The sequence below is a fragment of the Falco cherrug genome, chromosome 7 (assembly GCF_023634085.1).
Source record: "Falco cherrug isolate bFalChe1 chromosome 7, bFalChe1.pri, whole genome shotgun sequence".
NCBI classification, from domain to species: Eukaryota; Metazoa; Chordata; class Aves; order Falconiformes; family Falconidae; genus Falco; species Falco cherrug.
Window position 1 is genome coordinate 59659300 of NC_073703.1, and position 12293 is coordinate 59671592.

The 12293-nt window shown below is 41.2% G+C and overlaps 1 long non-coding RNA gene across 5 annotated transcripts in view; it reads right to left on the reverse strand.

Annotated features, from left to right (window-relative positions):
- Positions 1 to 12293, reverse strand: part of LOC114017256 (uncharacterized) — a 45661-nt gene that overhangs the window by 24465 nt on the left and 8903 nt on the right. For all 5 annotated transcript variants that reach the window (XR_008733362.1, XR_008733365.1, XR_008733366.1 and 2 more), the window contains 3 exons: positions 10516 to 10640; positions 9846 to 9986; positions 774 to 900 (listed from right to left, as the gene is read on the reverse strand). This is a non-coding gene — a long non-coding RNA (uncharacterized LOC114017256). The remainder of the gene's footprint in view (positions 1 to 773; positions 901 to 9845; positions 9987 to 10515; positions 10641 to 12293) is intronic.

Here is a 12293-nt window from a genome sequence, read left to right on the forward strand (position 1 = left end):
TAGCTACTTCCTAGATCAAGTGCTAAGTTTGCACTAGAAACAAAGCCATATAGAAGAAAGTGTTTCACAGAAAACTACATTAGCACTTTGATAACTGAAATCAGCAAAACAAGTGACTGAAGCAGTGGTAAGCTCTGATCTCTTAACTTTTTGCACTGCTTTTTGTCCACCCTTCCTTATTATCCTGTCTCCTGCCATGTTACTCCTTCTCAATCCTTTTTCTAAAATATGTACATGTGTTTTTCCCAAGCATATGATTTCTAGCCTCCAATGGGCTGCAGCATTTGGGGGGAAGGAGATTAGCTATGGAAATTTTTAAGCACCAGAGGACCTGAAAATGCAGATAAACAGATCTGTCACAGTCATGAATGTCAGTTTTTCAAGTCAGAATCATTTTTTTTACCCAAGCTTAAGGATGCTGCAAAATTACCATTTGGAAAAAAAAAAAAAAAGACTTTTTTTTATCATATCTACCAAAATTAGCTTCCAATTATTTTAAGAATGTTACACGATTAAAAAGAAATAGCATGAATGTATACTACAGCTTTTCACCACATGGCCCAACAGGGAAAAAAACCCCAAACCCAAGCATCACTTATATTTATTTATTCTAGGTATACTATTTCACTGAAATTCACCCGAATACAAAAGAAGTTCTCATCCTTGACTACATGTTTTACACCTTCTGCTTGTGTAAAAAAGTGCATTTGGAATGACTAAATGTCAACAGATTTAGTGCAATATGGTATAAAACAAGTAAAACATTGACTTACTGTGAGGCGTTTACATCCAAATCGTCAGAATATTCTTAGATACAGCAGTTATTTCAACAGAGATTTAGCAGAAAAAAAGTCATTTGAGCCACAGGGTTTTAGCTTGAGCCTTGAGATTTTAACTTAGCTGAAAAGAAAAAGAAACTAATGAGCCAAACTACAGAAAGAGTTGTGGAACAAACCAGCAGACAAATGAGATCCTCAACTGAAAGTAAATTGCTAGAACGTCATTTATGTCAATCTACACCAGCTGAGGCTGTGTGCCCTGAGATCAAGTGGTCTGCAGCCCTTTCTGCTGGGCAAGGGTCAGCTACTGTGTTTGCGCAATGAGGTGCAAGAACTGAGTGGGGGAAAAAAAGCAGGGAGGGGGGTAGACAAATTCAAGTTCAGTAACAGCGAAGAGGTGAGGTAAGTCACAGCTATGACACCATTCTTGCTGGCTTATCTGTAAGTTAGGGCAGCTCCAGAGTGCACTTCTTGGTCCTGCAGGGAGGGGTGGGGTGGAGCACAGCCTAGCACCAGGGCAGGTGGGTTTCCACAGTCCTGGTTCACTGACTATCAAGGGGAATCAGTTAGGCAGGATTTTATCTTCCTCCAAGTGACACCCTTCTGCAGGAAAACAGAACAAGTGGTGGGATAGTGCACACGCTTGCAATTTGCTAGCAGGAGATGAACTCTGCAGTACAGATGCAGCTGATCTCTCCCCTGCAAAGCAGAAAGTATTTATGTTAGTACTTAAAAAGGTGGCAAAGTGTCATAGCTCTGCATGCGACACCATTTCAAGCACTAGTGACCTTTCATTTTCTAATGTGTTTTTAAACCAAGTTTTCCACACCCCTATTCATAACATTATATTCTTATGCTACCACACTAACATTTTAGATTTCTATAGTGTTTTCATCAGATAATCTTAATGTAGCATGAAGGTCAATTTGCGCTTCATTTCTGCTTATCTTGTACCCAGACTCCCAGACTTACTATAAGACTGATTGATTTAGAGTAGGAAGCAAAGTATATCTTGTGATAACTACTTATTTGACATAGGTGCATAAAAATTGTCAAAACCAAGTTAATAGTACCCAGTCCAGAACTGCAGAAGGAATCAAGAGAAGTGGCACACAATCTGCCAGCAGGTAGCACTGCTCTCAACAAGCTGGAATAGGCTGGCACCCAAGTGGTGGCACCCAGGTGGGAACACTTCCCTACACCAGCCAGAACAGAGGCTGGTCCGTGAAAGGAGAAAACAATCCTTTGGACCAGACAGATCTTGACCCACAGAAAAGTGTATATAAACATCAGTGATACACTGTGGAGCTTGGAAAAAGTCAAGCTTCCCTTGGGGGAAAAGCCCTTGAGCCTAGCCATCTTGGTCTCAGAGGGAAGAAACACCAAAGCCGTCAAAGCCAGTGATGTGGCATCAGACTCACAGCATCATATACATAAGGACTGAGTAATAAATTGATTAATGTCTGGGGTTTAGTAGTTAACAGAAAAATTAGTTATTATCTCAGCATAAATAAATGTCCGAAATTTTGAGGTTTTGCCTGGTCTCTAAGCCTCTCAGAGTACGCCCATCATGCTGGTCCCAAACTCACAAATAATAACAGCAGCAACATGTGCCTTACAGCAACTCTACCGTACAGAAAATTATTATTCCTTATTTAGATATGAGGACACTGAGGTATAGAGAGGTCATGTGATTTTTTTCCAAAACTAGCAAAGCTAGTGGCACAGCCCTGATCTCCCAGGAGCACGCTGTGTGGTTCAGCAGAGGACTGATGGCAAGCTTTGCAAGTGATCAAGGCCAACAGGACTAGAGGCCTCTATACTGCTGACGAGGATCTGCGCTCACAGTCCAGACCACAGCTCCATCTGGTCCTGTCAGAAATCATAGTTTGTCCTGATAATCAGAAAACCACAGAAACTAGTCATTTTCAGTATTCTTGCAAATAAATTGTTTCAGTTCTTACTCTGTACCTCTCACCAACACATGAGAAATGTAACCACTGACCTATCATGCTCTAATATTTGTGGATTATTTCTAATTTCTGTGGTAGAATATATCTACATTTCATAAATTTCTAAGTACTGCTTTTTTCCAGACCACAGCATAACATGATGGCAGAATGTTCTGTAAACCTATATATATGTGTGTGTGCGCGCGCGCGCGTGTGTGTGTGTATGTCTTGCTCTGCCAAGACATCTAACTGTTGGGTGAAGTTCTGGCAGTTTGGCAGACACTGGGCTCTAAGATTAGTTACAAGAGGACATTTGCATATAAATCTGTCTCTATTTATGAAGCCTAAGAAGAGAACTGTCATTGGGTTTTACTTATGAGAACAAAGTATGAAAATCTTCATAGAAGCTGAGAAAGTTAAACCTTTTTCTCTTAAGTTAAAAGTCTCTGTTAGGTTTGAGTTAGGCTTCTAGACATAGAGACTACAAGCCATATTTTTAATGACCCATGTTCATTCATATAGGTGCTCAGATTGTTTGTGTGGACAGGAACATAGCCATGTCTGCATACACTGTGAAGTTTACATTTGAACTAGACCCATTCTGTTCCCCTTCTTCCTTTTCCCCCAACGGATTTCACTGCTTACCGATCCAGCTGGCTTGCTTCAGGCTGCAAGTCAGCTTGCATGTAGCAGGTAGTTTGGATTTGACTACAAGTATCTAGATGCATGTATAGTCACCTATTTTTACATTTAGTCCCCTCTTTCCAGGAAGGAAACTAGGGCAAGAGAGGCACATGCAACTAAGGAAGATAGGCCACAGGTTTCAGCAAAGTATGGTGAAGTGTGATGTTGAAATTCAGAGTATAATTCATCGTGACAACGACCAGACCCGAGCTGCATTACAGTCAGTTTGCCTTATGTGACCAGAAACTCCACACCTCTGCTGAATCACCCCTACATCACTGCAGAGCTTTCTTCTGAGACGTTCTCAGGAATCAGGAATGTCATTTGTTAGAAAAAAAGCCAAATATTTTAAACTCCATATCATCTCCTACCATTGCAGTAAATAATCTCAGAACTCCAAAGCCGTTCCTGATCACCAGCACTCCTTTTGTGAAGTTTTCTTTTCTTAATGTTAAAGGCCAAATTCAAAGTTTCTTCTAAGTGATTCTCAATATCAGAATTGATCTCAGATGAGCTTAGCCTCTGCTGTTGTTTTGAATGAACAGATCAGTGTTAGAAATGTGTTTTTAGAAGCAGTACATTATAACTGCTTGTTGGCTTCTTTCTATTCATTTTTGTGAGTGCCTCTGAACAGAGAACAGATTATTTTTGCAGAGATGACTGGCACTGTAAAAGCCTCATCAAAATGGCAACATCGTAGACCTCTTTCTTTGACAATACTTGTAAGGCGCTTAACTTTCCACTTTTGGCCTATTATCCTCCTTTTTTAAAAAAAAAAAAACAAACACCATCCTTCTATTAATATATCCTTAAAAGTCTACGGAAATATAACTTCCTGTATCTCTGCTCCCTCCATGAAACAGCATCTGCACTAGGTAGCAAGCTCTCCCACTGCTGAAGCTGTATGTATCCTAGTACCAATAATGACAAAACAGTAAAATGAGCTCCATTTTTAATGGAATGTCAGTTAACATTTTTCCAAGTATAATAACACACATCAACAGCAACTTTAATAATTTTACCAGCAGTTTTTTGTTTGAATTTACTTTTAGTAAAGCTTTAAAATAATTTTCTGATTAAACATTGCTGAAATGCAATGGAAACACTGTAGAAATTATTTTGATACCCACACTGATACCCAGTCAGTTTGGCAGCATAAGCATCAAGTTTTCGATCAACATCTCAACTTTTCTCTGCACAACTTTGCAAACTGGTAACAGTTTGCATGGAGAACTTGACATCTGACAACCCATTTTACAATTTGCTCCCGTTATTCCTGAGCCAAATCCTGCAAAGTCTGCAAACTCCTACAGCACTTGATGGAGTGACAGGTGGTCAGAGGGTTAGAAATTCATCCCCATGTAGGTCGGCACCTATTAAACACAAGAGCTACTGGTTTTTAATCCCCAGGATCAGTTTCTGAAAGCTCTATACACATCATCAGGAGGATACAGCTGTTGCAGATCCGACAAAGCAAACACAAGCAACCTAATGCCAAAACGGGGAGACAAGGGAATTTGTCTCTCCATGGAGAAGGGGCTGCTGTGCAAAAAATGTGAAACAGGTCACGGAGGAGGCAGTTGATGCAACCACAAGGAGGAAATTTCATCTCTTTGGATCCAAGTGCTGGATGTGTCTGTGAACAACCATGCTCCTCCACAACAGCACATAAAGGGCAAAGAGTAGATGAAGGGTGTTGATATCAAAATGATTCAGGAGAATTTTATGATTTGAAGCTCAGAAATTAACACAGTTGAAGTCCAAAAGAGAGTGTAACCAGACATTGTAACTGCAAGACTATGAGACAAGGAAGACCTGGAAGTTATGGCAGTTCTTAATTTATAAGATTAATACAAGCAGTGTTTTCATACTAAATAACTGAGCAGGTAAAAATTAAAAGACTACGTATTTTTTAATATTCATAATTAAATTAGATACATCTCCCTCTGCTTCTTTTTCTTTGGCCCCAAATCCTTTGATTTGTACAGTGGTTTCTAAATCTGTCCGGCTGATCAGGTTGGTGGGTGGGCGGGTATTACTTACTAAGGGCCCACTCAAACAGGGTGAATTAGTGTTTCCTGTTCTCACACACCTTCACCAGCTTTCTATTTCCAGCCAAGTGGCCTATACATAAACATTTCCAGTTTTACTAGTATAAAAATATTCTGTCATGTGACACTTAAGTGACATGCTAGATACGAGTCCCAGCTCAAGAGAATAAACATTTCAAAAAAAAGATTCAGTTAATTTAAAAGTGACTGAGTGAATATGTGCAAAAGCTCTATTAAAATTTAAACTTTAAAAATTGTAAATTAAAAGCTGTTTTAAAAATAATTTCATAAATTATTTTTATCTAGTCAATTTTGTTATTCAGAAACAGAAAAAAAATTGTTGACATAGTAAATCCACTCAGCTGAGATTTCAACTATCTTAAACACATCCAAAAACTTGTATTAATCTTTAAAGACATTTGCTTTAGTAGTGCACTCAAATCAGAAGTGAATTTTGTGTTGGTTTATGGCAGAATATTCTCAGTTGCTAATTTTTGACTGCAGATTTCTAATTTTACATGGAAATATGCAATTGACACAAAGAGTCCAAATGCAAATATGGAAAAGAGAGGTTTATGTTAAATAGTTCCAGAACTATTAATTAGGAGAGATAAAGCAAAGTACTCTCAGAAGAAAAAATCCGACAAGAAATTACCTTCGCAGTTTTAGTGAGTTGAGGTGAGAAGACCACCTCCTTCATGGCCCTGCTTAACACCAGCAGAAAGAAGCCTGTTGTTTTCAGCAAGAACAGGATCAAACCCGTGGCTGTAAAGGTGTTAATGGCAGCAGAGTTCATCCTACATTTGAGACTGCCGGTGCTGGGCCATAAGACATTGGCATCAGCTGCTCCTTCCCACCTCCGGCTGCGTGGTCCTGCTCTTCTGCTGCAGCTTCCCTGTTCCGGCTATACCACAACAACTGCTTGTGGGAGCACAGGGTAAACAGGATTACTGAAAATAACCCTTTTGCAGAGTTATTTTTAACCTGGATCCCTTCAGATCATGTCAGGGCGGCCTCACAAGCCATTGTGCACCTGGGGTTCGTAGTAGTGCAGGAAAGCGAGCTGCTGATGGCACAGGGGACAGTGGGAATACAGAGGACCCTTTAATCTGGCTTTGCCCCTAGAGGCAGAGCATTGTGAAACTACATCTGTGTTTAACAACTCCGTGTACGATGTACACAGTCTTTCTGTCACACCCAGGAGAGAACAATGAGGTTGCAAAATGCTTAAAAATCATTAAAATACTTTTTCTTTCTTTTTGTGTCCCTATAGCTAAATATACACACAGAGAAGATCTCTTGCAATATTAAACAAATGTTTTCCTCACTTTCTTTATGCTCTCGGTGTAATTCAGTGCCTCTTCTAAAGGAGGCCATCAAAGCTAAGTCACAGGGTGTCAGAGACATTCACAAGAGGAATAATAATTATTATTATGCATATAAATGCATAAACCTGCAGCTAATAAACTGCATGGCAACTATCCACAGCAGAAGCAGTTACTTCCAGTGCTAGTAACACAGTACCTTCCAGACCATTTTTTTAATGACAATGACCTCACAGAGGGGAAATAGCAGTACCTCTCAGATAAAAGTGAAGAAAATATGTGCACACCAGAAAAAGAAGCCACTTTCCATCAGGAATGAAGACTGGCACTGCTCTGAAAAATGGGAGATTGGAGCTGTACTTGTGCCTTGTCAGTGCATCACCCACAGAGACTGAAAAAGTGTCTATGCACTTGCGCAATAAACACTGAATAAACACTGGAGAGAGGAAGATAAAACTCTTTCCTAAGCAGCTCTCTCCTTTATCTGTTGACAGATGAGTCCAATCTTTCCCATATCCTCATAGGTAAGCTCAGAAACTGTGGGTGAGATGGGTGGACAGTGAGGTGGATTGAGAACTGGCTGAATGGCAGAGCTCAGAGGGCTGCAGTCAATGGGGCAGAGTCCGGCTGGAGGCCTGTAGCTAGTGGCTTCCCCAGGGGTCAGTGCTGGGTCCAGTCTTGCCCAACTCACTCACCAGGGGCCTGGAGGAAGGGGCAGAGGGTGCCCTCAGCCAGTTTGCTGATGATACAGAACTGGGAGGAGCGGCTGGTACCCCAGAGGCTGCGCTGCCATTCAGCGAGACCTGGGCAGGCTGGAGAGCTGGGCGGAGAGGGACCTGATGGAGTTCAGCAGAGGCCAGTGCAGGGTCCTGCCCCTGGGGAGGGACAGCCCCGTGCACCAGTACGGGCTGGGGGGGACCTGCTGGGGGGCAGCTCTGCGGGGAAGCACCTGGGAGCTCTGGTGGGCAGCAAGTTGCCCACGACCCAGCAGTGTGGCCTGGTGGCCAAGAAGGCCAATGGGTCCCTGGGGGGCATTAGGAGGACCGTGGCCAGCAGGTCGAGGGAGGTGATCCTGCCCCTCTGCTCTGCCCTGGGGAGGTGCATCTGGAGTGCTGGGCCCAGTGCTGGGTTCCCAGTTCAAGAGAGACAGGGAGCTGTTGGGGTGGGTCCAGCAGAGGGCTATGAAGATGCTGAGGGGACTGGAGCATCTCCCTGATGAGGGAAACTGAGAGAGCTGGGCCTGTACAGCCTGCAGAAGAGAAGACCGAGAGGGGATCTTGTCAATGTCCACAAATATCTTAAGGGCAAGTGCCAAGAGGACGGGGCCAGGCTCTTATCAGTGGTGCCCCAGTGACAGGACAAGGGGCAACGGGCACAAACTGCCATATGGAATATTCCATCTGAATACTGAGGAAGAACTGCTTTACTTTGAGGGTGACCGAGCCCTGGGACAGGCTTTCCAGAGAGGCTGTGGGGTCTCCTTCTCTGGGGAGATTCAAAACCTGCTGGGACGTGACTCTGTGCAGCCTGCTCTGGGTGCACCTGCTTTAGCAGGGGCTGGCCTAGATGATCTCCAGAGGTGCCTTCCAACCCTGACTCTTCTGTGATTCTGCAGTTCTTTCTCAGAAGCTGCTCTCTTCTCCAGGCTTCTGGGAACTAGCTGCTGTGAGGAAGTTTTTGAATAAAAAAGTTTCCTAGCTCAGAGCAGCAGCAGCAAGGGAAAAGCCCACATCCTTGGGCTGGCTTTTCTTGCAGCTTTTCCATGTATTTTTCAAGAGTCACTTGGTCCCTGGCTGCCTGTTTGAAGGACTGGCTGCAAAAACAAACTGTAAAAACAAGCTGTTCAATTGGTGGCTCTGTACTTAAACAGGACATGAATATTAGCTATTTTAATCTTTTTTGGGGGATTATTTTTAATGCTTTCACAACTCTTACTCTCTGAGACTCATCTGGGATTGATATTGCAGCCAGAGAGGTTTTGGAGTTTTACTTCATACTGATACTTTGCCATGTAGCTAACAGGCTTTTGCCTTGTTAACAATATTATACTCCAGTTAAGTAAATAAATATTCACCATGTCTGCCTACTCCTTCTTGTAGCTCCTGGTTGGACAAGAGCCTCAACCATTTGAAAAGAGTAGAATAAGATCAATGCTTCAAATGATACATGGGCAAAATAAACAACAAATACAGCCTATCCAGCCAGTTCTCTTTTCCCTGCCTTTTCTCTCCTGTATCCCACTTGTCACCTTTTTTCAACACCTCATTCTCTGCCTCTTCCTTTTTCTGTGCTCTCCTCACTTGGTCTCACCATCATTGCCAACAGTTCACTGCTGCTCTTTCCAAACTCCAGGTGACATCTTGTTGCCGCAGCAATATCAGACATAAAAATTTACATCTGCAGCCAACTTCTGTTCCAGCCTGTAGCAATAGGCCTCATCTGCAATGCTAATACTTTTGAATTTGCCCCTAAAATTGTCAATTCTAACATTTTCACTGCATGCTATTTGCTCTGTTATACTTAACATGCAGAAACTTTTCTGCTAACCCATCATATTTTCCGTTGTGGGTTCCAGACTTTATAAATACGTCTATAAATTATATGTAGATAAATATATTTGTATAAATACATATATCAGTTTTTTAAACACCCCTACAAAAAAGCCAATGCATGTATAGAGGCTCACACTTACAGACTACTTCCTCCAATCTGCCATTACATGTATAACACCTGCAGATTCATCTCTAATCCTCCTGTTCCTCTACCCACTACCATCCAACCTACCGCTCGCATATGAAAACTGTCATCTGGCTGATGCTACGCCACCACTCTGATTTCAGCTTTCACATCATCTCACACATTCAACTGCCTGTTCCGTAACTCACATCCACAGCGGTATGTGGAATTCAGCTTTACATGCAATGGAAATCCATGCTTTGCTTTCTACCAGTTGTGGAGACAGGATATTCATGACCGGCCAGAATTCCTGGGTCACCTGGCATGGCAGAAAACAGCAAATGGGGTCACAGGCACAAGGCAACTAAAGGCACTTACTTATGGAAGAAAGGACTGCCACCTCCTACCAACCACACTAGCGAGGGGTTCCCAAGTTAAGAGAAAGGTAGGCTCCCTTGGTTCCCTCTGTTTTCAGTGAAGCACATCTGAGTGAAATTACTCCTTTGCCTTCTGTATTACCTGCAGAGAAAGACAAAGCTGATTAACTTCTGAATTATCAAATAAGTTTGCAGTCCAAAATCAGGTGGAAATGGATATTGGTGACTGATTCTTTAAATCATTACCCAGAGAATAATAGCCAGCACTCCCATTTTAATCATTAGAATTTCTACCTGTCAATGGCATGCATGTGCATCACATCTACCATGGCTTGGCTTTCATTAAGGGGCCATCTTTGAAGTACGTGGCAAAATATATACTATGAAATACACTACATATATTCTATTTTCTTCAAAACCGTACAAAATTATTACTGGTTTCCTAATGAGAAAATTAACTCGGCTAACTCAGTATTACATATGTCCTATGAAATTGTCCAGTTTAGATTCTGAATTTTTACTGACAGTTGAATTGTGAAGTTACAAATGAAAAACTTAACTGTCATTAAACTTGAATAGAGAATTTCAAATAACCTAGTAGTTGGGCATTATGAAAAAAAATACTTAAAATATGTATCTAATAATTATTCAAAATGTAAAGAAAGCATTACCTCCAACAACAAAGGACAAAACAAGGAAACCCGGCAAGGGAGGGACAGCAGCAGCACAATATATTTTTTGTAGCCATGGTTGTGAGGGAGGTTGTTTGGGTTTTTTGCATTTGGGCTTTTTAATCCTGGAAGCAAGGAAAAAAACGGTTAGATGTGGCTTTGCGTATGTCAGATGCGACAATGAGATCAAATCCCTTTCTGGGGAAAGAATTGCTTCACAGAGTGTTTGATTTTGAAAGAGCAAGAACTCATTGTCTCTAAATTTTGCTGGATACCAATAAATGCTGGCATTAGCGTGACATTTCCCTTTGAAAGCTGGAGTACAGAATTAACCCTAATGAACAGTGCAAATCTGCAGCCCTTGCTAAGGCAGAACAGTGCTTACTGTCACGGACTTCAGAACAGCTCACGTGAACATGACTATGGGTTACAGCCCCCAGGTCTTTTACTAACACTTTCATTTTCTACCTACCAGGTGGAAGTGTGGGGGGTTTCTTATGTTTGGGCTATATTTCAAGCACCTAATGCATTATTAAAATCTTCTGATGAAGTAAAGCATTCATAGTGGTAGCTTACTTAATCAGTTTAGCTTAGCAAATGTTTATAGCATTTGCTAAATGATTAAATATTTCTTCAGAAATGTACTACAAAGTAACATCATAAATTTAGATATATATTTCTTGTGTTCTAACAAATGCTTCACTTACAAAAATGTCTTCTTTAAAAAATATGTTCTTCTCCATGTGGCATAATAAGTTATTTTTTACCTTTCAGTCTGGACATGCCTGTAAAATACCAGTTTCTCTCCTGCAATATAGTAAATTACAATCCACAAATAAAACTGTCTAAACAACTCCGCAATGATTCTTTTTCAGGCACATGAAAGAAATATTCATGTGTGATCTGTTTCTTGGTGGTCTTCTTCAAACTGTTTTGCCTAGATTTTTCATACACATACATTTCATAGATGCATTTATATTGGCCTTAAGTTCCGCACATGTATCAGCCAACTTGTTTTGGTCTACATTGGCCTTATCCCAGGTCTTGTGGGCCTTAGTGAGGTGAAAAAATGTTTATAAAACTGAAGAATGGACCTCCTACTAATGTTCTTTTAAGAAATTGTCGGCGTTTGGATCAGAAACATTAAAAAAGTACATTTAAGAATTCCTTTAGCATCATTTCCTAGAAGAGATTCTTAATTTTAATTTAACAAATTAATGTTAATTAAATGGCTGCAGTACAAACAACGACAACAAAAATGTGAGGAATATAATCTTCCCCTGTAAAAGTTAAAAATGTGCACATTCACAAAAAATAAAAATAATCTTTCTCAGCAAGACGCACTTGCAATAAATCAACTTCTGAGGCTTGTAGCAGCTCTTTGTGTGATATTGTGTGACATAAACAGAAAATCTGAACATGAAGTACCGTTCTTGGGAAGAAATTTGACAAAGCTGTAATGTGGTCACCTCATTACAGAGAGATCAACCGCTGCTAATAAAAGCAGATAACTTGGACAGCCAAATCCGTAGAAAAAAATGTGAGCCCGACACGCCCGCCACTGGCAGCTGAAAAACAAGAAGTACTTGGCTTTGTGGACACTTGAGTCCCACAACTTTTAACTATAGAATAACCTATTTGTACTGCTGGTTGATTTGCCTGCTAAGTAAGGATCCAACCTTGCGCAAAGATCCCCTCGCCTTGAGCTCTGGCCTCTTTAAGTAACCAGGGTATCAGGGACCTGTTATCCTAATACCTGGCTAGAAGATGCTGTTCTC